The sequence below is a fragment of the Triticum dicoccoides genome, chromosome 4A, assembly GCF_002162155.2.
Source record: "Triticum dicoccoides isolate Atlit2015 ecotype Zavitan chromosome 4A, WEW_v2.0, whole genome shotgun sequence".
NCBI lineage: Eukaryota > Viridiplantae > Streptophyta > Magnoliopsida > Poales > Poaceae > Triticum > Triticum dicoccoides.
This window is the reverse complement of record NC_041386.1, coordinates 327,684,983-327,706,077: the sequence shown is the minus strand read 5'-3', so window position 1 is coordinate 327,706,077 and position 21,095 is coordinate 327,684,983. Positions and strand designations below refer to the sequence as shown.

At 41.5% G+C, this 21,095-nt stretch overlaps 1 non-coding gene and 1 pseudogene across 1 annotated transcript; one reads left to right on the top strand and one right to left on the bottom strand.

Annotated features, from left to right (window-relative positions):
• The first annotated feature begins 3,102 nt into the window (after positions 1-3,102).
• Positions 3,103-4,505, top strand: LOC119283512 (annotated as a pseudogene).
• A 15,809-nt stretch (positions 4,506-20,314) lies between these two features.
• Positions 20,315-20,385, bottom strand: TRNAW-CCA. Its single transcript has one exon. It is a non-coding gene; the product is annotated as a tRNA-Trp (tRNA).
• Between the last annotated feature and the right edge of the window lie 710 nt (positions 20,386-21,095).

The following is a 21,095-nucleotide window of genomic DNA, read 5'->3' as shown; positions in this document are numbered from 1 at the left end:
AACCTGGAAGAAAAGAGGATTTCTTATTACCCAGGAGCAGTCTTGAAAGCCGGAAATTGTGTTTGTGATGAGTCGCCTAAGGAACGAGACACCTCCTGAAAAGGTAAAAGAAAGGAGTTAAAAGAAATACAAGGAGCAGGATTCATTAAAACAAGTTAAGGACAGTAATAAGTAAACCTCGTTCGGGCGTTTCCGAGGGGTCTGTTGAAGGACGACAGCCGGTTCATCTTCAATCTCAACTTCACGGCGGCTTTCATGTTGCTGCTTTTTCAAATGAAAGTTGGGATCCAAGTGAGCTAAGGGGTTAGAAAACCTTACTTTACGGATCACTCGTCGAACTTTGTGTCTTGGTAAGGGCTTTGAGTTGGAGGAAATGATAGTTACCTCTGCTTCCCCGGCCTGACTGGCCCTAGTGTCATCCTGGTAAGGATCAGTGTCAATAAGATTGTTAAAAAGTTGGCCAAGGGAATCAAGGGCTACCTCCGAGTCAGACATGTCATCAAGTTTCATTAAATCTTCAACAGTGGCTTTCTTCTTCTTCTTAGTTCTCCGGGTCGTCTTCTTGGTGTTCATGGCGGCGGCTTTCGCCTTCTTGGCAGCCTCGTGGTCATATTTCACCTTCCAAAAGCCAGAATTGGCCTGCAAAGACAAGAAGAAAGATTAGTGCTAAAGTAGTATAGCTGAGCAAAACACAAAGGAAAAGAGATCAGAATATACTTACTTCTGGTACCGGGTTAAGCTTGCAGAAGGGATTTAACCCAACAATGTTGCAGTCCTCATATTTCCCATTCACCAAAAGGTTTGACATTGAAACAATGTCTTCTTCGGTGAGTTCAACTGGGCTGTGACGAAGAGAGTCGTCCGGGCCTCCACTGTATTCATACATCAGTTTTGATCGATGGCTTAATGGAATAACCCACCATGAGATCCAACAGCGGGTCAGATCTACTCTGGTTAAACCGTTCCCCAACAAAGCGTTGATTCTTCTGATGGATGGAAGCAGCCTCTTGCGTTCAGCAATGGTGAGTTTATCCGGAAGGGTGAACTTGGAGTCAAGACGACCGGGGCGGTAACCCGGCATCAGCTTCTCGTTTGCTGGAGAGATATCCTGACAGTAAAACCAAGTTTGGTTCCAGTCCTTTGGGTGACTTGGTAAAACTGTGAGAGGGAAGACAGCACCCTGACGACGCTGAATTGAGATGCCTCCAAGTTCTAAGCTGGGACCGTTGGTGCATTCGTTCTGCCGGTTCAGATAAAAGTACTCTCTAAACAGCTCTATGGTCGGCTCTTGCTGAAGATACACCTCACAAAGCACTTGGAAATTACAAATATTAGATATGGAATTGGGTCCAAGGTCCTGAGGATGGAGTTTGAAAAAAATGAAGGACCTCTCTGAAGAATTTTGAACCGGGCGGTGAAAAGCCACGGTTAATGTGGTCAGTGAAGACAATCACTTCTCCGTCTTTTAGATTGGGGCGTTCTTCCTCCGGGTCAGGAGCACGATAAGACATGATAGTTTTTGAAGGCAGAAACCCAATGAGGAAGAACTCTTTTAACCGTTCCTCGGTTATGGATGAGGGGACCCAGTTACAGACGGTGGGTGTCTTTGACGGCATGGCGTGTAAAGGACTGAAAAAGGAAAAACAACATGCCGGTTCAATTTACAGCTAAAGGTTGAGGTTGTAAAACAAGTAACAGCGGCTTAAACTAAGGGCTAATGACATATAAGGAAAAGAAAGCCAGAGTGGTAAGCCGCCATGACTACAGATTTTCTCAGAAAACAGATTCAGCTAAGTCTTGGCATAAACAAGTTTCACCAAGCTCTCATTACTATTTTGGATCAAATGGTTGTCCCAAAAAGAAAATATTCTAGACCTAAAACTCTAGTATAGATGAGTTTATTAGCTAACAAAGCATCTATACAGGAGAAAGAGATCTACTGCTATCTAAAATGAATGCCAAACAGATACCGCAGAAGTTCTACACTATCGGACGATCAGGAAAGGGCATCGGAGGTGAAATCTACCAAGAGTCTGTGACGAACTCCGACGAACACCGACAAACTCGAGAAGCCGTAATGCAGATCTAAGGCAGAGAAGGAAATGGACTTACAGATGCAGGGCTACTGCGGAGGTTCGTCGCGTTTCTCTGGTCAAATCTGGTCGATGCAGCGGCCTGAGGTGAAGAAGACGAGGAGATCTGCGGTGGCGGCGGCAGAGCTCGAGCGGCAGTGAAACAGCGAGAGGAGGAAGACGACCGAAGGAGGAGAATGAACAAGACCTAAGTCGTACCTATTTATAAGGGAGTGCGCGAACAGGTGGGCGCGAAAATCAAGGAGACCCGAATAATGATTATCCAAATAAACGGACGCCTCGATTCTCGGAAGGCATTAAAAAATGAAAGATCCGTTGGAAGATGACATCATGAAAGTTTTTTGTGTTTTCAGAAGATGACGTCACGGCGGGTTACAAAAGTTTTCAGACAGGGGATGGATTCCACCTAAGTATTAAAGATTGACAGAGAACAAAGTTCAAAGTCAACCTGGGGCCTAATGTTGGGGATACTACTACCAGTATGACCCGCCCAGGAGGGGCCGGGTCAGCCCTAATGGCGGGTTACATAAGAAGCCCGACAAACATTCAAGATGATAGTTTACTAAACGTATAGAAGGCCCAAAGGCCTGGGGCCGGTTTAAAGCCTGATACTGTAAACCGCCGTATGTAAGGAAAGACTTGTAAAGAAAGGCATGTAAAGGAAGTCACCGAGCCGGACATGATTATGAGCCGGCCGGGACTCTGTAGGCCACCAGGCGTCAACCCGTGTATATAAGGGGACGACCCGGTGGCGGTTTAGGACAAGAAACAACCAAGTCAATAACCAAGCCGGCGAGTTAAGCCTCTTGGAGACCGAAACTTCAGCAATACCAATCCCAACTAGACGTAGGCTTTTACCTTCATCGTAAGGGGCCGAACTAGTATAAAAACTCTCTCGTGTGTCCTTTGTCCTGATTAACCCCTTTAAGCTTCCTAGTGTGATGTCCCTACGACTAAGTCCTTGCTCTAGGACATCTGCCGTGTCAACTCCACGACAAAAATCATATATTCCCTGAGGAGGTTCTACCATGTGGAAATGCTCTTTAATGGAACTTTCGTTTTAGCTGGTCGTGACCAAGAAACCACTGGCTTTGCTTGGTGGGCTGGGAATGCCAGACTTATCAATTTGTTTGGTAAACTACTTGGAGCTCATGTAGCCCATGTTGGATTAATCGTATTCTGGGCCGGAGCAATGAACCTATTTGAAGTGGCCCATTTCGTACCAGAAAAGCCCATGTATGAACAAGGATTTATTTTACTTCCACACATAGCTACTCTAGGTTGGGGAGTAGGGCTAGGGGGAAGTTCTAAATACTTTTCTGTACTTTGTATCTGGCATACTTCACCTAATTTCCTCCGCAGTCTTAGGCTTCGGTGGCATTTATCACACGCTTCTGGGACCCGGGACTCTTGAGGAATCTTTTCCATTCTTTGGTTATGTCTGGAAAGATAGAAATAAAATGACTACAATTTTGGGTATTCACTTAATTTTGCTAGGTCTAGGTGCTTTTCTTCTAGTACTCAAGGCTCTTTATTTTGGAGGTGTATATGATACCTTGGCCCCTAGGGGAGATGTAAGAAAAATTACCAATTTGACCCTTAGTCCCAGTGTTATATTTGGTTATTTTACTAAAATCTCCTTTTGGTGGAGAAGGGTGGACTGTTAGTGTAGATGATTTAGAAGATATAATTGGTGGGCATGTATGGTTGGGTTTTGTTTGTGTATTTGGCAGAATTTGGCATATTTTAACCAAACCCTTCGCATGGGCTCGCCGTGCATTTGTATGGTCTGGAGAAGGTTACTTGTCTTATAGTTTAGCTGCTTTATCTGTCTTTGGTTTTATCGCTTGTTGTTTTGTATGGTTCAATAATACAGCTTATCCGAATGAGTTTTATGGACCCACCGGGCCAGAAGCTTCTCAAGCTCAAACATTTACTTTTCTAGTTAGAGACCAGCGTCTTGGAGCTAATGTGGGATCCGCTCAAGGACCCACATGTTTAGGTAAATATCTAAGGCATTCCCCAACTGGGGAGGTTATCTTTGAAGGGGAAACTATGCGTTTTTGGGACCTTCGTGCTCCATGGTTAGAACCTCTAAGGGGCCCCAATAGTTTGGACTTGCGTAGGTTGAAAAAAGACATACGACCTTGGCAAGAATGAAGCTCAGCAGAATATATGACCCACGCTCCTTTAGGCTCTTTAAATTCCGTGGGTGGCATAGCTACCGAGATCAATGCAGTTAATTATGTCTCTCCTAGAAGTTGGTTATCAACTTCTCATTTTGTTCTAGGATTCTTGTTTTTTGTGGGCCATTTATGGCATGCAGGAAGAGCCCGAGCTGCTGTAGCAGGTTTTGAAAAGGGAATCGATCATTATTTGGAACATATTCTTTACATGAACCCTCTTAACTAAGATTTTCTTATCTATACATGTTCTACTTTTTTATGTTCTGGCTCGGTTATTCCATCTAGCCGAGCCATTCATTCCTTTTTATGAAAGAAAGATAAGGGACAAAAAAATGAAAGAAACAAACGTATTCAATAAGCAAAAGGAGAGAGAGGGATTCGAACCCTCGATAGTTCCTACAACTATACCGGTTTTCAAGACCGGAGCTATCAACCACTCATCCATCTCTCCACAGCCTAATCCTTTTTTTACTCCTACAAATAGAACATAGCCATATAAAAAATAAAAAGATTTATTAGCCTCTAGAAAGATATCAGATACAAGTTCCTTTTCGATATATCTCTGTATAATGTATACACGGATACAGGATCTGCTATACCCGCTTGTGAAATAAAGAGTAAATAATCTCTTCTCACCCCCATATCCAAATAAAAAAGCGGTTTAAGTAATAAATTTGAATTAAAGAGAAGAATCAATGGATTCATGATTAAACCCCTCCTACTTCTTGTATTTTTTTACAATTTTAGTTTAAGTGAGGGATCAAATATGTAGTCAACTTTATTTGACGGTAGCTTGGAGGATTAGAAATATGACTATTGCTTTCTAATTAGCTATTTTTGCATTAATTGTGACTTCCTCGGTCTTAGTAATTAGTGTACCCCTTGTATTTGCTTCTCCCTATGGTTGGTCAAATAATTAAAATGGTGTATTTTCCGGTACATCATTATGGATTGGACTAGTCTTTCTCGTAGCTATTCCGAATTCTCTCATTTCTTAAATTAAATTTGGTTAATATTTATTAACCCCATAAAAAAGAAATAATAAAGGCCATTTCTTCTAAAAAATTAGAATAGTGAGACGTATTAAAACGCAATTTGCGTTTCGAATTGCTAGCTCTTCTCTTTCAGTATTATGAAATTCCATTCCCATTAGAATATTCATTGACAGATAATAAAAAAGGAAAACTCTAATATAATAGAAAATGAAATGAAACGGTTGACCCAGGCGGATATACGCTATAAAATATATACCATAGCGAGCATAGCTAAATGGTAAAATATCTCCTTGCCAAGGAGAAGATACGGGTTCGATTCCCGCCGCTCGCCCGCTTAATTTATCGAAGTACAATGATAAAAAGTTTAGTCTAGTTAACTGTTTAACTACTTATATTAAATTAAGTATTAATCAGGTGTTAGTCTAGTGCCGTATCCCTTACTATCTTACCCATCCTTTGCATCCCACTCAAAAAAGAGGGCGCTCCGGAGGCAGAAATAGAACTCGCCAACGGAGCTCCAAAAATTGGGTATTAACTAAGGCAAACAACAGGCAAACTCTTTTTAAAGGGAAGGGAGAGGTAGACTATCCCTTTCGTTTCATTTTTATTTTCTACAAGATAGGGAGAAACATTGCGCCTTCTTTTTTTAAAGGCAAGTGACTTTGCAAACTGCTCAATTTTGCCCTCTAGGGCCGAGAACTAATGAATAAAAAAGGTTTGGATACGCCCCTCTACCATATCTAGAGAAATAGAATAGTCCTTTTATATAGACTGCTAAGTGCAGAGACGAGAATCGAACCCGTGACCTCAAGGTTATGAGCCTCGTGAGCTACCAAACTACTCTACTCCGCTCTGGAGTACCAGAAACTGGTGGACAAAAAAGGCTTGAACACAAGCCTCTAACATGTCTAGACAAATAGAATACTCCTTTATACAGAATGGAGCGGGTAGCGGGAATCGAACCCGCATCGTTAGCTTGGAAGGCTAGGGGTTATAGTCGATGGTGGTTGATTATTTTTAATCTCTCTAATTCAAAACCGAACATGAAATTTTGATTTCATTCGGCTCCTTTATGGATATTCTCACCACTTAACATCTATGTCAGCTTTTCTATTTGAATGGAACCAAAGCTCTCCGCTTTCTAGATGATCCTTATAGAGTAGGAGATAGAAATTCTATCTAAATCCATCTAATCTACTTACTTCGTTACCTAATTTCATTCAAGAGATCCTGAGGAACAGAATTGGGTTTCCACCAAGCTGAAACAATATGCGGATGGTTCTAGTAAACCAAAACTATCGTTTTTTAGCTATTTGGCTTCCTTATTCCTTATTTTAAGAAGATTTAGTTACGATTGGAAATCAACTTTTTTGTATCTTCATCCATAGATCCTTTACTCATATTTTAAAAATTGGAATAGTTAATCCAATGCAAAATGATGCTTCGCGACTCTGTACTCATAATCCTATTTTTATTTTGGATGCAATTTAAATTAGTCTTTGGATACAAATCGCCAGAATGTATATTCTTCCTCAATATGCTATTGAGAGGAAAATAATTTAATCCTTTATAAGAACTAAAGTTTTCATCGGAATATAAAAATAAAAAACTTAAGGATGCCTTAAGTATATCATTTCAAATTCAGTTATTAATAGAACGAATCACACTTTTACCACTAAACTATACCCGCTACATTGTAGATTATGGTATAAATGGTACCCTTTGTCAAGGATAGCCATTTGACAAGAAGGCTAATTCCCCCTTATTTAATCAGATGGAGAAGGTTCATGACATTGAGCCGTTGGTACTTCTACTTCGATTGCTCGCCTTTACTTTAGGATTTAGATGGCCCCTCTGGTCTGTAAAAAAAATCTTTTCTTACCATGCTAATAGCGCCTGAACCAAATGTATTTATTTTGATTAGGATCCTATTCTACGGTTACGACTACAATAATAATTATTTACTTTGCAAGGATGTAAGTGTGTCCGACTGCTAAATTTTTTTATTATTCCTACAATATAAACTAGGGGATATAGTGGGTAATGTTGTCCCTATAAATTCCTTTTTTCCTTTTCTTTTTTGTCCAGAATTGAACAAAAAAGAAATTATGGAAGATTTTTTCTTCCCCCATTAAGTCCGTGTTGGAAATATGCCCTAGAGGCAATAATAAAAGCATTATTATTATATTTCCTTGTTCATGATAATTGTCTTTATTCATGCTATAATTGTGTTATCCGGAAATCGTAATACATGTGTGAATAACAGACATCAACATGTCCCTAGTGAGCCTCTAGTTGACTAGCTCGTTGATCAACAGATAGTCATGGTTTCCTGACTATGGACACTGGATGTCATTGATAACGAGATCACATCATTAGGAGAATGATGTGATGGACAAGACCCAATCCTAAACATAGCACAAGATCGTATAGTTCGTTTGCTAGAGTTTTCCAAGGTCAAGTATCTTTTCCTTAGACCATGAGATCGTGTAACTCCCGGATACCGTAGGAGTGCTTTGGGTATGCCAAACGTCACAACGTAACTGGGTGACTATAAAGGTAGACTACGGGCATCTCCGAAAGTGTCTGTTGGGTGACATGGATCAAGACTGGGATTTGTCACTCTGTATGACGGAGAGGTATCACTGGGCCCACTCGGTAATGCATCATCATAATGAGCTCAGAGTGACCAAGTGTCTGGTCACGGGATCATGCATTACGGTACGAGTAAAGTGACTTGCCGGTAACGAGATTGAACGAGGTATTGGGATACCGACGATCGAATCTCGGGCAAGTAACATATCGATAGACAAAGGGAATAGCGTACGGGGTTGATAGAATCCTCGACATCGTGGTTCATCCGATGAGATCATCGTGGAGCATGTGGGATCCAACATGGGTATCCAGATCCCGCTGTTGGTTATTGACCGGAGAGTCATCTCGGTCATGTCTGCTTGTCTCCCGAACCCGTAGGGTCTACACACTTAAGGTTCAGTTACGCTAGGGTTGTAGGGATATGTATATGCAGTAACCCGAATGTTGTTCGGAGTCCCGGATGAGATCCCGGACGTCACGAGGAGTTCCGGAATGGTCCGGAGGTAAAGATTTATATATGGGAAGTCCTGTTTCGGGCATCGGGACAAGTTTCGGGGTTATCGGTATTGTACCGGGACCACCGGAAGGGTCCCGGGGGTCCACCGGGTGGGTCCACCTGTCCCGGGGGGCCACATGGGATGTAGGGGGTGCGCCTTGGCCTAATGGGCCAAGGGCACCAGCCCCACATAGGCCCATGCGCCTAGGGTTTATGGGGGAAAGAGTCCTAGGAGGGGAAGGCACCTCCTAGGTGCCTTGGGGGGGAGGGAAACCCCCCTTGGCCGCCGCACCCCCTAGGAGATTGGATCTCCTAGGGCCGGCCACCCCCCCTTGGCCCTCCTATATATAGTGGGGGAGAGGAGGGACTTCATACCTGAATGCCTTGGCCTTTGGTTGCCTCCTTCTCCCTCCCCAACACCTCCTCCACCTCCATAGTGCTTAGCGAAGCTCTGCCGGAGTACTGCAGCTCCATCAACACCACGCCGTCGTGCTGCTGCTGGTGCCATCTCCCTCAACCTCTCCTCCCTCCCTTGCTGGATCAAGAAGGAGGAGACGTGGCTGTTCCGTACGTGTGTTGAACGCGGAGGTGCCGTCCGTTCGGCGCTGGTCATCGGTGATTTGGATCACGTCGAGTACGACTACATCATCACCGTTCTTTTGAACGCTTCCGCTCGCGATCTACAAAGGTATGTAGATGCATATAATCACTCGTTGCTAGATGAACTCCTAGATGATCTTGGTGAAACGAGTAGGAAATTTTTTTGTTTTCTGCAACGTTCCCCAACAGTGGCATCATGAGCTAGGTCTATGCGTAGTTCTTCTTGCGCGAGTAGAACACAATTTGTTGTGGGCGTAGATTTGTCAACTTTCTTGCCGTTACTAGTCCTTTCTTGCTTCAGCGGTATTGTGGGATGAAGCGGCCCGGACCAACCTTACACGTACGCTTACGTGAGACCGGTTCCACCGACTAACATGCACTAGTTGCATAAGGTGGCTGGCGGGTGTCTGTCTCTCCTACTTTAGTTGGAGCGGAATCGATGAACAGGGTCCTTATGAAGGGTAAATAGAAGTTGACAAATCACATTGTGGCTTTAACGTAGGTAAGAAAACGTTCTTGCTAGAACCCTAATTCAGCCACGTAAAAACTTGCAACAACAATTAGAGGACGTCTAACTTGTTTTTGCAGCAAGTGGTTTGTGATATGATATGGCCAAAGTTGTGATGAATGATGAATGATCTATATGTGATGTATGAGATGTTCATGCTATTGTAATAGGAATCACGACTTGCATGTCGATGAGTATGACAACCGGCAGGAGCCATAGGAGTTGTCTTTATTCTTTTATATGACCTGCGTGTCATCAAGAAACGCCATGTAAATTACTTTACTTTATTGCTAAACGCGTTAGCCATAGTAGTAGAATTAATAGTTGGCGAGCAACTTCATGGAGACACGATGATGGAGATCATGGTGTCAAGCCGGTGACAAGATGATCATGGAGCCCCAAGATGGAGATCAAAGGAGCTATGTGATATTGGCCATAGCATGTCACGTTTATTATTTGATTGCATGTGATGTTTATCATGTTTTGCATCTTGTTTACTAAGAACGACGGTAGTAAATAAGATGATCCCTCACAATAAATTCAAGAAGTGTTCCCCCTAACTGTGCACCGTTGCGACAGTTCGCTGTTTCAAAACACCACGTGATGATCGGGTGTTTTATTCAGACGTTCACATACAACGGGTGTAAGACAGATTTACACATGCAAACACTTAGGTTGACTTGACGAGCCTAGCATGTACAGACATGGCCTCGGAACACAGAAGACCGAAAGGTCGAGCATGAGTCGTATAGAAGATACGATCAACATGAAGATGTTCACCGATGTTGACTAGTCCGTCTCACGTGATGATCGGACACGGTCTAGTTTAACTCGGATCATGTAATACTTAGATGACTAGAGGGATGTCTAATCTAAGTGGGAGTTCACTAATAATTTGATTAGTTGAACTTAATTATCATGAACTTAGTCTGAAATCTTTGCAATATGTCTTGTAGATCAAATGGCCAACGTAGTCCTCAACTTCAACACGTTCCTAGAGAAAACTAAGCTGAAAGACGATGGCAGTAACTATACGGACTGGGTCCGGAACCTGAGGATCATCCTCATAGCTGCCAAGAAAGATTATGTCCTACAAGCACCGCTTGGTGACGCACCCGTTCTCCCTGCAGAACAAGATGTTATGAACGCTTGGCAGGCACGTTTCGATGACTACTCCCTCGTTCAGTGCGGCATGCTTTACAGCCTAGAGCCGGGGCTCCAAAAGCGTTTTGAGAGACATGGAGCATATGAGATGTTCGAAGAGATGAAAATGGTTTTCCAAGCTCATGCCCGGGTCGAGAGATATGAAGTCTCCGACAAATTCTTCAGCTGTAAGATGGAGGAAAACAGTTCTGTCAGTGAGCACATACTCACTATGTCTGGGTTGCATAACCGCTTGACTCAGCTGGGAGTTAATCTCCCGGTTGATGCGGTCATTGACAGAATCCTCCAGTCGCTTCCACCAAGCTACAAGAGCTTTGTGATGAACTTCAATATGCAGGGGATGGAAAAGACCATTCCTGAAGTATTTGCTATGCTGAAATCAGCAGAGGTAGAAGTCAGGAAGGAACATCAAGTGTTGATGGTCAATAAAACCACTAAGTTCAAGAAAGGCAAGGGTAAAAAGAACTTCAAGAAGGACGGCAAGGAGGTTGCTGCGCCCGGCAAGCAAGCTGCCGGGAAGAAGCCAAAGAATGGACCCAAGCCCGAGACTGAGTGCTTTTATTGCAAGGGAAGCGGTCACTGGAAGCGGAACTGCCCTAAGTACTTAGCGGATAAGAAGGCCGGCAAAACCAAAGGTATATGTGATATACATGTAATTGATGTGTACCTTACTAGTGCCCGTAGTGGCTCCTGGGTATTTGATACTGGTGCAGTTGCTCACATTTGTAACTCAAAACAGGGGCTGCGGAATAAGCGGAAACTGGCAAAGGACGAGGTGACGATGCGCGTCGGGAATGGTTCCAAGGTCAATGTGATCGCCGTCGGCACGCTACCTCTGCATCTCCCTTCGGGATTAGTTTTAAACCTTAATAATTGTTATTTAGTGCCAGCTTTGAGCATGAACATTGTATCGGGATCTCGTTTAATTCGAGATGGCTACTCTTTTAAATCTGAGAATAATGGTTGTTCCATTTTTATGAGAGATATGTTTTATGGTCATGCTCCTATGGTGAATGGTTTATTCTTTATGAATCTCGAACGTGATGCTACACATGTTCACAATGTGAGTACCAAAAGAAGTAAGGTTGATAATGATAGTCCCACATACTTGTGGCACTGCCGCCTTGGTCACATAGGTGTCAAACGCATGAAGAAGCTCCATGCTGATGGACTTTTAGAGTCTCTTGATTATGTATCATTTGACACGTGCGAACCATGCCTTATGGGTAAAATGACCAAGACTCCGTTCTCAGGAACAATGGAGCGAGCAACCGACTTATTGGAAATCATACATACTGATGTGTGCGGTCCGATGAGTGTTGAGGCTCGCGGTGGCTATCGTTATGTTCTCACTCTCACTGATGATTTAAGTAGGTATGGGTATATCTACTTAATGAAACACAAGTCTGAAACCTTTGAAAAGTTCAAGGAATTTCAGAGTGAGGTTGAAAATCAACGTGACAGGAAAATCAAGTTTCTGCGATCAGATCGTGGAGGAGAATACTTGAGTCACGAGTTTGGGGCACACTTAAGAAAATGTGGAATAGTTTCACAACTCACGCCGCCTGGAACACCTCAGCGTAATGGTGTGTCCGAACGTCGTAATCGCACTCTGTTAGATATGGTGCGATCTATGATGTCTCTTACCGATTTACCGCTTTCTTTTTGGGGCTATGCTTTAGAGACTGCCACATTCACTTTAAATAGGGCTCCGTCGAAATCCGTTGAGACGACACCATATGAATTGTGGTTTGGGAAGAAACCTAAGCTGTCGTTTCTAAAAGTTTGGGGATGCGATGCTTATGTCAAGAAACTTCAACCTGAAAAGCTCGAACCCAAGTTGGAAAAATGCGTCTTCATAGGATACCCAAAAGAAACTATTGGGTACACCTTCTACCTCAGATCCGAAGGCAAGATCTTTGTTGCCAAGAATGGGTCCTTTCTGGAGAAAGAGTTTCTCTCGAAAGAAGTAAGTGGGAGGAAAGTAGAGCTTGATGAAGTATTACCTCTTGAGCCGGAAAATGGCGCAACTCAAGAAAATGTTCCTGAGGTGCCTACACCGACTGGAGAGGAAATTAATGACAATGATCAAGATACTTCTGATCAAGCCCCTACTGAAATTCGAAGGTCCACAAGGACACATTCCGCACCAGAGTGGTACGGCAACCCTGTCTTGGAAATCATGCTGTTAGACAACGGTGAACCTTCGAACTATGAAGAAGCGATGGCGGGCCCGGATTCCGACAAATGGCTAGAAGCCATGAAATCTGAGATAGGATCCATGTATGAAAACAAAGTATGGACTTTGACTGACTTGCCCGTTGAGCGGCGAGCCATAGAAAATAAATGGATCTTTAAGAAGAAGACAGACGCGGATGGTAATGTGACCATCTATAAAGCTCGGCTTGTCGCTAAGGGTTATCGACAAGTTCAAGGGGTTGACTACGATGAGACTTTCTCATCGGTAGCGAAGCTGAAGTCCGTCCGAATCATGTTAGCAATTGCCGCATTCTATGATTATGAATTATGGCAAATGGACGTCAAAACGGCATTCCTTAATGGTTTCCTTAAGGAAGAATTGTATATGATGCAGCCGGAAGGTTTTGTCGATCCTAAGAATGCTGACAAAGTGTGCAAGCTCCAACGCTCGATTTATGGGCTGGTGCAAGCATCTCGGAGTTGGAACATTCGCTTTGATGAGATGATCAAAGCGTTTGGGTTTACACAGACTTATGGAGAAGCCTGCGTTTACAAGAAAGTGAGTGGGAGCTCTGTAGCATTTCTCATATTATATGTAGATGACATACTTTTGATGGGAAATGATATAGAACTCTTGGACAGCATCAAGGCCTACTTGAATAAAAGTTTTTCAATGAAGGACCTTGGAGAAGCTGCTTATATATTAGGCATCAAAATCTATAGAGATAGATCGAGACGCCTCATAGGTCTTTCACAAAGCACATACCTTGATAAGATACTGAAGAAGTTCAATATGGATCAATCCAAGAAGGGGTTCTTGCCTGTGTTGCAAGGTATGAAATTGAGCTCAGCTCAATGTCCGACCACAGCAGAAGATATAGAAGAGATGAGCGTCATCCCCTATGCCTCAGCCATAGGTTCTATTATGTATGCCATGCTGTGTACCAGACCTGATGTAAACCTTGCCGTAAGTTTGGTAGGAAGGTACCAAAGTAATCCCGGCAAGGAACACTGGACAGCGGTCAAGAATATCCTGAAGTACCTGAAAAGGACTAAGGAAATGTTTCTCGTTTATGGAGGTGACGAAGAGCTCGTCGTAAAGGGTTACGTCGACGCTAGCTTCGACACAGATCTGGATGACTCTAAGTCACAAACCGGATACGTGTATATTTTGAATGGTGGGGCAGTAAGCTGGTGCAGTTGCAAGCAAAGCGTCGTGGCGGGATCTACATGTGAAGCGGAGTACATGGCAGCCTCGGAGGCAGCACATGAAGCAATATGGGTGAAGGAGTTCATCACCGACCTAGGAGTCATACCCAATGCGTCGGGGCCGATCAAGCTCTTCTGTGACAACACTGGAGCTATTGCACTTGCCAAGGAGCCCAGGTTTCACAAGAAGACAAGGCACATCAAGCACCGCTTCAACTCCATTCGTGAAAATGTTCAAGATGGAGACATAGAGATTTGTAAAGTACATACGGACCTGAATGTAGCAGATCCGTTGACTAAACCTCTCCCTAGAGCAAAACATGATCAACACCAGAATTCCATGGGTGTTCGATTCATCACAATGTAACTAGATTATTGACTCTAGTGCAAGTGGGAGACTGTTGGAAATATGCCCTAGAGGCAATAATAAAAGCATTATTATTATATTTCCTTGTTCATGATAATTGTCTTTATTCATGCTATAATTGTGTTATCCGGAAATCGTAATACATGTGTGAATAACAGACATCAACATGTCCCTAGTGAGCCTCTAGTTGACTAGCTCGTTGATCAACAGATAGTCATGGTTTCCTGACTATGGACACTGGATGTCATTGATAACGAGATCACATCATTAGGAGAATGATGTGATGGACAAGACCCAATCCTAAACATAGCACAAGATCGTATAGTTCGTTTGCTAGAGTTTTCCAATGTCAAGTATCTTTTCCTTAGACCATGAGATCGTGTAACTCCTGGATACCGTAGGAGTGCTTTGGGTATGCCAAACGTCACAACGTAACTGGGTGACTATAAAGGTAGACTACGGGCATCTCCGAAAGTGTCTGTTGGGTGACATGGATCAAGACTGGGATTTGTCACTCCGTATGACGGAGAGGTATCACTGGGCCCACTCGGTAATGCATCATCATAATGAGCTCAGAGTGACCAAGTGTCTGGTCACGGGATCATGCATTACGGTACGAGTAAAGTGACTTGCCGGTAACGAGATTGAACGAGGTATTGGGATACCGACGATCGAATCTCGGGCAAGTAACATATCGATAGACAAAGGGAATAGCGTACGGGGTTGATAGAATCCTCGACATCGTGGTTCATCCGATGAGATCATCGTGGAGCATGTGGGATCCAACATGGGTATCCAGATCCCGCTGTTGGTTATTGACCGAAGAGTCGTCTCGGTCATGTCTGCTTGTCTCCCGAACCCGTAGGGTCTACACACTTAAGGTTCAGTTACACTAGGGTTGTAGGGATATGTATATGCAGTAACCCGAATGTTGTTCGGAGTCCCGGATGAGATCCCGGACGTCACGAGGAGTTCCGGAATGGTCCGGAGGTAAAGATTTATATATGGGAAGTCCTGTTTCGAGCATTGGGACAAGTTTCGGGGTTATCGGTATTGTACCGGGACCACCGGAAGGGTCCCGGGGGTCCATCGGGTGGGTCCACCTGTCCCGGGGGGCCACATGGGCTGTAGGGGGTGCGCCTTGGCCTAATGGGCCAAGGGCACCAGCCCCACATAGGCCCATGCGCCTAGGGTTTATGGGGGAAAGAGTCCTAGGCGGGGAAGGCACCTCCTAGGTGCCTTGGGGGGGAGGGAAACCCCCCTTGGCCGCCGCACCCCCTAGGAGATTGGATCTCCTAGGGCCGGCCACCCCCCCCTTGGCCCTCCTATATATAGTGGGGGAGAGGAGGGACTTCATACCTGAACGCCTTGGCCTTTGGTTGCCTCCTTCTCCCTCCCCAACACCTCCTCCACCTCCATAGTGCTTAGCGAAGCTCTGCCGGAGTACTGCAGCTCCATCAACACCACGCCATGGTGCTGCTGCTGGTGCCATCTCCCTCAACCTCTCCTCCCTCCCTTGCTGGATCAAGAAGGAGGAGACGTGGCTGTTCCGTATGTGTGTTGAACGCGGAGGTGCCGTCCGTTCGGCGCTGGTCATCGGTGATTTGGATCACGTCGAGTACGACTACATCATCACCGTTCTTTTGAACGCTTCCGCTCGCGATCTACAAAGGTATGTAGATGCATCTAATCACTCGTTTCTAGATGAACTCCTAGATGATCTTGGTGAAACGAGTAGGAAATTTTTTTGTTTTCTGCAACGTTCCCCAACAGTCCGAGCCATAGAGTAAGAGTGACATGAGTTTTCCAAATTCATCATAGACTTTCCCTATGGCTAGATAGAAGTAAGCAGAAAAGAGTTGTAACTTAAAGAAAAAACGGAAAGGGCCGACAGATTTACCTTATGTAAAGAAGATCCTAAAAGTCTCTGATTAGTCGACTCTCTGCATTTAACACTTTCCTCTCTCTCCTTTTTTCCACTGACTCAATTTTAGTTTATTAGATTCTTGTTCAAAAGAATGAAAAAAGTTCAATAGAACTAAGAACACATAAAAAATAGCATAGAGGATCAAGGCCATTACCAAAAGTTCCTCCCAAGGATCATATATCCTATTGGGTATCTGTTCCCCGCCTTTTCCCGCTAGGATCGGAAATCTTATATTTTCCATATCCATATACCATTGAATCCTTGGGGATCCAGAATCCGCCTATTTTACTAGTCTTCGGAAATAGAAAACCCTGAACGAAGAAGAGTTGGATATGTTATGTAGGGTATGTTTTTTATTAATTTTATTTTGTGCTCTCAAGATATCGATATATACATATACAATCTCTACATAATGTCTCTCTCTATCTCTATATTATATATATATATATAATATGTACATTATGCAGTAGACCCATAATGGGAAATCCAAGTGGCTAATTTTTGAATTAAATAAAAAGCCCTTTTAACTTAGTGGTAGAGTAATGCCATGGTAAGGCATAAGTCATCGGTTCAAATTCGATAAAGAGCTTTTTAAATTAGTGGTAGAGTAATCTCGTGCTAAGACGTAAGTCGTTGGTTCGAATCTGATAGAGTACTTTTCTACTAAATTGATTCACTTTTTTTTCTTTGTTTTTGAAACTTTCTCTATATTTATAGAGAATTTTATGACTTAGTGCGGGATGGATGCATTTTTGGTCTGAATACTAAATGAAGCACGGAGAATTAATCTATAACGATCAACTAAAAAATTCCTAGATGAAAACATAACAGAAAATTTGGAAAAACTCTTTGCTTTGGATCTATTTATACTTTTCGAGTATATTGACAATTCCAAAAAACTGCTCATACTATGATTATAGTATAATCATGAGCGGTTGTATATGGCCCTATCGTCTAGTGATGCCCCTATTGTCGAGTGGTTCAGGACATCTCTCTTTCAAGGAGGCATCGGGGATTCGACTTCCCCTAGGGGTAGGGAGTATTATGAAAGGAGGTTAATCATAGATTAGCAAAAACCCTAGAATAAATTCTTCCTGGGTCGATGCTCGAGTGGTTAATGGGGACGGACTGTAAATTCGTTGACAATGTCTACGCTGGTTCAAATCCAGCTCGGCCCAAACCAAAAATCTAGGGCTTCGTGAGTATGAACTAAATCCTTTTGTTTTTCTTCCATAAAATAAAATGTTTGATCTATAGAAATAAAAGATAAAGAAAAAAAGATTTTTTTTCTAATCCATATCTCTCTCATTCCTTCCTTACAAACAAAAGAGTTTTTCTTATTGAAGGCTGGATTATTATCCAATTTTAGTGATAAAAAATCACGACATACTAGTTATGTCACTCTCACTATACCCACATATAATATAATATGTGGGTATGTAGTATATGATTCGTCTATTTCTTAGAGTACGAAAGACGAATCGAATCTTCTTACAGTTCTGTTTAAGAACGGGTATGCCATACACCCCACGAGGATTGTAGTTCAATTGGTTAGAGCACCGCCCTGTCAAGGCGGAAGCTGCGGGTTCGAGCCCCGTCAGTCCCAAACTAGGGTTCAATGAATGGAGAAATTGATATTTCCTTTTACCATCCTCATCTTAATTTCCTATTCCACTCTTATGGAATAGAGTATCGGTATTTTACCGGAATCCATACATAAATCGTATTCCCTTTTTATTTCAGACCTCTTTTCCCCATCTCACTTCTACTGCTTATTTGGATGTCTATGTGACCCATAGAAAGTTGGTCATATAATACATACATAATTGTATGTATAACTATAAGAAAAAAGAAGGGAAATTGTATAAGATTAAGAAAGTATAAGATTAAGAAAGCTCGTGGGTTAGAGATATAGAAAAGAAAAAGTAGAAAAGGATTAAAAAAGAGGGAATTCCTAATCCAATCAAAAAACCCATTTTGGTCTTAGTGTGGATAGAGGATCTTCCTATGTTATACTATATAACTCTCATCCATGAAATATAACTCTCATCCATGAATTGATTTGATAGATCCGATATTCATAATATTGAATTGATTCAGTATTATCAGAATGCAAGCCCTACCCTTGAATTTACAAGATACCCCTTTTCCCTCTCCATGGGATTACATCCTGAGTTATTGTGAAAATAAAAAATAAAGAGGTTATGGAAGTCAATATTCTCGCATTTATTGCTACTACACTGTTCATTCTAGTTCCTGCTTCTTTTTTACTTATTATTTATGTAAAAACAGTCAGCCAAAATAATTAATTGGAATTCCAATTGATAATTGAAGAAATTAAAAAGGGATTAAATAAAAAATCCAAGTCTTAAATGAAAGGATCTGGTTGGAATCTTAAAGTGTGGTAGAAAGAACTACATATAGTTTTTTCTACGGCACTTTAGATTCTTTCTATTATATTATCTTTGAATCTACATAGAATAGATTAGTAGATTGAAATAGTTAAGTAGTCTAATTCAATTTCTTTTTTCATTGCATCCACTTAATTTCAATCAGGTCAAAATAAAAAAATCTAAGACAATTCTTGACCAAAGAATCCATGGAAGGAAAGAAAAATAATATTAAAAATAGACTATAGTAAATAGTAAAAGGAAATGGAAAATGTGTGATATGCCGTGAATAGTTTCGTGGAAGAAAGTCTAATTTTCTTATGTATGGAACTTTTTTTAACCATTCGTCATTTCTAGTAGAAATTCTGAATTGGTATAATGGCTCTTTCTTACATTGCAACTTACAATACAAGAGTTTCTTACAGGAGTGAAACAAAACTAAAGAAAAAGATTAAAGAATAACGTTTGACAAAATGATTAATGCAAAATGATCCATTAAAGAAAAGAATTGATACAACAATTTGATTACTTAATCAATTAGTAGTATCCCTAGAGTCCACTCCTTCCCCATACTACTAGTGAAATAGAAAATGTAAAGACTACCATTAAAGCAGCCCAAGCGAGACTTACTATATCCATCTAAATTATGTCTCCTATTTCTATGAAGGGATTATTCTACTATTGATCAATAATCATAGTGGAATCAAGGGTACAGAGTCAAAAAGGGATTCTGCCCTAAGGCCATGGATCAATCAGTTCAAGGAATTTACTCCTAACAAATTCTTATAGGAATTTTGGTAGAATTAGAGAGCATTAAAAATAGGATACTATAGCCCTTTTTTCCTTAAAAAAGAAAGAGTACGGGAATGATGTCCTGAATAGAAGAAGCGAGAATATGAAGATTTTTTATTCCTTTTGTTACTCTTTTTTTAAGCAAAGGACGCCCGAATATACCATAAAATTATCGATAGATAAGTATTTATTGGATACCTACGTTACCTAATGTTTATTTTTGACCTAAACCCTGCAGCCTTGCTTTGTACCATTCTATGAAAGAATGAAGAGATTTTATCCATAACACAACTCCTAAATTGATTTTTGATCGACCTATTTAATTTGATTCTCGTTAGAATTAAGTAGTCCTTACTTTAGTGTATGTAGGTAACATAAGATGTACGAGAAAAAAATGTATAATAATTAGTAAGTCTAGATATTCTTTCGTGGAGTCCCTTCTTGAATCTTAGATTGAAAAAAAAGAATACCCCTTAGAGACCTTTCTTTGGATACCAAGATTTCTGACATCTTATCCTCGTATTTTAAAATTATCAAATCAAATCTCAATTAATAACCAATTCAAATTCATATAATAAAAGAATAAGGAAACACTACCTCACCCCTATTGATAACCATTTTGGCCACTACCGTCAAAACAAACCCTAACCCTAGTTTGAGGATAGAACTACGGTATGGTTTCTCTAAACCCAATATCGGCAGGCCCAGTTACTCTCTTGCCCGAACTTATGCAAAGTAAAAATTTATCGAATTCGATCAGCACTATAAAAAAACCCTAAGTATTTTATTGATCAGGCGGCACCCAGATTTGAACTGGGGATAAAGGATTTGGAGTCCCCTGCCTTGCCGCTTGGCCATGCCGCCAAAAAATCCGATAAAAAATCTAGAAAACAACAAATATTCTTCCACATTTTCTTACGAAAAGCCCCTTTTATTTTGAATATAATTCTACTTACTTTTTTCGAATCTTTTTCAAAAAATCTATTCCTGCATTTTTTGATCCAGTTTCTATTATTCTCCTCGATAGATTCTATCTTAAAAAATACATTGTTAACACAATAAAACTTCCCATTTCTTTCTATTGAGATGAAAAAGAAGAAAAAGTGGATTTCTATTCACAGGCTGCAAAATTCAGAATAAATTGGAACCGTTAACTAGAATTCTCTTTTTTTATTGCAGTAGTGAACTACTCTTAAATCGGTATTATCTCCCCCCCTTCAATGGCATAATGAAATATTATGGCTTTATGCTTAGTCTGTGTATAGGTAAACTTTAGGTCCGAACAACATTATTATCCAAAGATCCCCTTTATGTACATATCTCTATGGGGAATCATGCTTTAATTTTTCAAAGTATTAAATTAAATATCTTGAATAAAAAAGGGAATTTGCTCTGATATAGAGTATAACCTGACTATCTTGGCCTACCCAAATGAAATTACGATAAAAGAAAAGCATGGATATGGGGAGAGGTGGATAACTAGATTGGCATGTACTTAAAAAAGGGACTTACTTTATTTTAGAATTCCACATTGAAATACTGAATTTTCTAGTAATTATACTACTCCGATCCGA